Raw genomic sequence first — 4,841 nt, forward strand, 5'->3', positions numbered from 1 at the left:
GGGCTGCAGCAGTGTTATGATATGATGCTGCAGCTAGATGGAGGCTTGGCCCCAATTGGAGCCTTTTTGGATTCATTTTTAAATAAAATATTATGTCAAACACAAAGGCTACATCTACATTGGAATGATCTTGCGCAAATACTCTTTAAGGCAAGAGTTCTTACGTTAAAAAAAATTTGCACAAGAGAACGTCTACACTGGCATGTGCCTTTGCACAAGAGATGTGCTTTTGCGCAAGAGCAACCGTGCCAGTGTAGACGCTCTCTTGCGCAAGAAAGCGCCGATGGCCATTTTAACCATCGGGCTTTCTTGTGCAAGAAATTCATGTTGCCTGTCTCCATTGGCCTCTTGCACAAGTAGAGTTGTGCAAGAGGGCTTATTTCTGAGTGGGAGCATCATAGTTCTTGTGCAAGAAGCACTGATTTCACACATTAGAACGTCGGTGTTCTTGCGCAAGAACTTGTGGCCAGTGGAGACAGGCAGCAAGTTTTTGCGCAAAAGGAGCTGTTTTTGTGCAAAATCATGCTAGTGTAGATGTAGCCAAAATGTTTCAGCATTGTCTTTATGAGAGGGATGGGAAACGTCTTTTGAGTCAGGGGTCAGTGTCCCACAGAAAAGTCAATCAAGGTGACACAAGTGAGATGCCAAAGAACAACTCCTCTCCCAAGCCTCACTAACGTGGCCTCAACTGTGCTGGTGGGGGCAGGGTACATGTGTGGGGGGGGGAGGCTGGCCAGGGGGAGGGGATAGATACAGCTGGGGCCAGTACCTGGGGATCCTGGGTTTTGAGAAGAGTGCTGGCTGCACTCTTCCCTTCCCCCAGGCACCCCCCTCTAACCCAATACCTCTCTGTGGTGCACACAGCACTAGCCCAGCGCACAGTCAGGTCAGCCCAAGATCCGTTTGCTGAGTTTTGTTGTTGAAGGAGACAACACAAAACTGGCTCCAGCCCCCACTCAGTAACCTGGGAAAATGACCCACCAGGCCTTGGCCCCTCAGAGAGGCAACAATTCTCCACTGCCCAGGGCAGAGCCTCCCTCTTACACAGTCATGGAGCCTGCTCCCCCTGGTTCTGCCTCCCCCCTTCACTCAGCTCTCACTGCCAGGGAGGGGCCTCACTGCTAGTCAGTGTTCCCGTTCCAGGAGCAGGGTGAGTTTAGTCTCATGCATCAATATTGAGGTTGTGTGAGTCTGTTCGGGGGTGAGCTCCTGAGGCACCTGCCAGTTACTAACAATATCTTAGCTACACATTATAGGAGAAAGACACTAACCCAAGGGATAATTAACACTGGGCTGTGGCTAGTCTCTGCCTCCCCAAGGGCCAATAGGGAACAGATGGGGGACAAGGCATAGGGCAGATCCAAGGGGCTGGCTAAGTCCAGTGTGAGAAGCACATGGAAAAAGACCCAGAAACACAAGAAAACATCATGAAGACATCAGAAACAGGACCGGAGGGCTACTCCATTCCCATTTCTAGAAGCACTGGGTTCCTCACAGCTTGCATCATTCCACTTTGCTAAAGCACAGCTGCATGAGCCAGCACCCAGTCATCCAAAAAATAGCCAATCAGCATGTGCACTTGGACAGCCAGCTCTTCAGTGAGCAGCAGAACACATGGGCCCATTGCTCTACAGCCGAGCTCCCCAGCTGATCTCCCTGGGCTGTGGCTGACCAGCCTGCACTTCTGCTAGTGACCGGCCCAGCCACCTCCCTGTCGGGGGCTGCAAACATGTCTGCTGGGGTAGAGAGAAGGGATGTGTCTGCTGAGCCAATGTGAGGGGTGTGCCTTTGGGACAGAGAATTTCTGTCCCTCCTCCTCTATTCTTGTCCGGCCCCAGTGGCCTGATGGACAAGGCATTGGTTTCTGGAGCCAGGGATTGTGGGGTCAAGTCCCACCTGGGCTGTAGAACTGTGGTCTTCTGAGCTTTTGCTAGGATGGTCTGGCTTGCTTTTCACCACGGGAACTGAGTAAAGAAGTGCCATGTCCCATGGGGCAGCAGTTGTCTAGTCCCACCAGCACCAGGGCTATGTCTACACTCTCAGCTTCTTGAGTAATATGCAAATGAGGCTAAGTGTGGAATATTGCTGAGCCTCATTTGCATTGCTAATAAGCTGCTGTTTTTGCAGAAGGTGCTCTTGCACCAGAAGGAGCTGTCTTCACTGCCCCTTCTTGTGCAACAAAAGCCCTCTTGCGCAATGCTGTTCTTCCTGAAAATAATTGGTGTAACGGCATTGTGCGAGAGGGGGTTTTGTTGCGCATGAAGGGGCAGTGTAGATAGCTCCTTCTGGCGCAAGAGCCTCTTCTGCAAATATGGTGGTTCAGTAGCTATGCAAATGAGGCTCGGCGATATTCCATGTTTAGCCTCATTTGCTTATTACTCGTGCAAGAAGCCACGAGTGTAGACATAGCCCAGGAGTGACTCAGACAAAGCAAGGTGGCTATAGCAGAGCAGGATCTATCTGGTGACAAAGCAGAGGCTGAGGAGGGGCAGCTCTGGCAGAGGCTTAGTAGGAGCAAGGGGAGAGCTACTTTGAGCTGGCCCTTTTACAGAATGCACCAGGCCCTGAGCATGGGGATAACATGGAGAAAGTTCCCTCAGCAATGGGATGGGGGGGGCAGGCTGGGCTAGGAAGGTGCCATTCTCCCTGCTCTTGCCCCCAGACAACATGACTGCTAGGCCTGGGTGCAGTCAGCAGGACAGACTGGCAGTTGTGGCAGGAGACCCCACTGACTGCGGGGGGGGGGGAGACAGCCCCACCGCAGGCACAAGGCTGGGCCAGCACGTGTGGGGAGGCATTCGACCGTGTTTCCCTGCTGACATGGAGCTGGGTTGCCAGGTGTCTGGTTTTGAACCAGACAGTCCGGTATTTGAGCTTTGTGTTCAGGAAACAAACTGAGAAAATAGAAATGTCTGGTATTTTCTAAATAATAATAATACTAATAATGTAGATTGTGATGTAATGTCAAGTGTGTCCGGTATCTTTGTTGAAACCATCTGGCAACCCTACATGGAGCCCAGGTGATAGGACACCTCCTAGTACTCACCCTCACATGACTTCTCACAGCCCCCAGCCGCCCCCTCCATAGAGCAGGCAGGAGAGGATGGTTACCCCCAACTGACAGAGGGAGGGACAAAGCCTGAGAAAGGCAAAGGACCATGTCTGACATCACACAGCCAGTCTGGGCAATGCTGGGAACAGGACCCAGATGCCCTGATGCTGAAATTCACCCTCAGTCTGGAGTTTCACACCCTGACTGATCAGAATAAAGTGTCTCAAAGGAGCTACAGCCCCACAGCCCAGCCTAGGGATGGCTCAGCCAGTCATTTAGAAGCACTGGGACACAGAGAGACTCAGGAGCTGCTCAGAGACAACCACCGGCGAGAAGCAGAACAATTCCCCAAGCAGTTAATTGGTTCTGGCTCATTTACTGGGACTTAAGGAGAACAACAAAGTCCTGAGTCTCCTCCCTGGGACTTGCTTCCAGTTCAGCCAATCTGACTCTAATCACAGAGCACTAGAACTGGCAGGGACCTTCAGAGCTGGGCTATGTCTACACTGGCAGCTTCTTGTGCAAGTTTGGCCGTTCTTGCGCAAGAATCCACAGAGCGTCCACACTGCCTGCCTGCTCTTGGGCAAGGAAATTTACAGTACGGCGTAGTAAGAGAGGGTTTCTTGCGCAAGAGCTATGCTCTTTTTTAACAGGTGTAAACCCTCTTGTGCAAGAGCTCCTGTGCAAGAGGGCAGTGTGGACGCTTGGCAGGGATTTCTTGTGCAAGAGTGGCCATCAGAGCTTTCTTGCGCAAGAGTGTCCACACTGCCATGGATGCTCTTGCGCAAAAGCACAGCTCACACATGGCAGTGTGGACATTTTCTTGCACAAGAAACTGCCAGTGTAGACATAGCCATGAAGTCCAGTCCCCTGCCCTCAAAGCAGGACAAAGCGCCATGCAGCTAGATGTCTCTCCAAAACAGGAAAGTACCAGGAGTGTGGTTTGAACCCACACAGACAACCATCTATTGGAATTTAAGTCCAACTCTTTAACCACTCAGCTATCCTGGTGACATTGAAAAAAAAAGGAAACACGTGAAAGTTTTCTCCCCAAACAGCCCAGGGACTTGTTCTCAGAGCATCTGCCCATCCCATCTCTGTGCCAGGGTTTCCCACCACAAGGGCGAAAGATCTGCCCTCCCCCCAACAGCGAGAAAGGAAGCAGGGGAAAGGGAAACCAAACAAGACAAAACCCAGCATCCCCAGGGATTCTGAGGAACAAAGACCTGGTGGGAAAAATACCATCCCCCCTTCACCCCAGCCTTTTTTTATACCATGGATGACTAAACCCATTTGCAAACTTTTGCCAGACTGGTAACATTATATTTACATATCTGTATAAACATTATGTAAATAACAAATATGCAAATATGAAAATAAACTGTTACTAGTCCCTAACAGATCAGTGTTTGCAGATATCTACACCAAAAAAAATCACAGAAGAAATTCACCTCAGGCTGCTGGAGGGGGCAGGTCCTCCCCCAGGGACCACTGGTGCCTGCTGAGGTAAGGGTGCAGGGACAGGCACCCACAGGAGTAAGAGGCATTTGGGGCATCCTATTTTAAAATGTTAGAAATTTTGTCAGGGGTACAGGAGTTGGTGCCCCCAAATGCTCCAACCAGTCACCTCTGCCCTATGGGGTGGGGGAGCTGACATTGTATCCCCCCCCCTCTCCTTCTATACAATCCCTGCCCTCTGTCTCCACCTTCCCCAGCCAGGCTGCTCTTGTTCCCAGTCTCCCCCAACCTTCCCTGCCCCCTTTCCCATCCTGTGACCCCCTCCCCAGTT

The 4,841-nt window shown here is 51.2% G+C and overlaps 1 non-coding gene across 1 annotated transcript; it reads right to left on the reverse strand.

The window, feature by feature from the left end:
* Window positions 1–3,980: 3,980 nt before the first annotated feature.
* TRNAL-UAA (transfer RNA leucine (anticodon UAA)) lies at window positions 3,981–4,063 on the reverse strand. The gene has a single exon. It is a non-coding gene; the product is annotated as a tRNA-Leu (tRNA).
* Between the last annotated feature and the right edge of the window lie 778 nt (window positions 4,064–4,841).

This window comes from Pelodiscus sinensis, chromosome 19, assembly GCF_052426305.1.
Source record: "Pelodiscus sinensis isolate ZL-2025 chromosome 19, ASM5242630v1, whole genome shotgun sequence".
Classification (NCBI taxonomy): Eukaryota; Metazoa; Chordata; order Testudines; family Trionychidae; genus Pelodiscus; species Pelodiscus sinensis.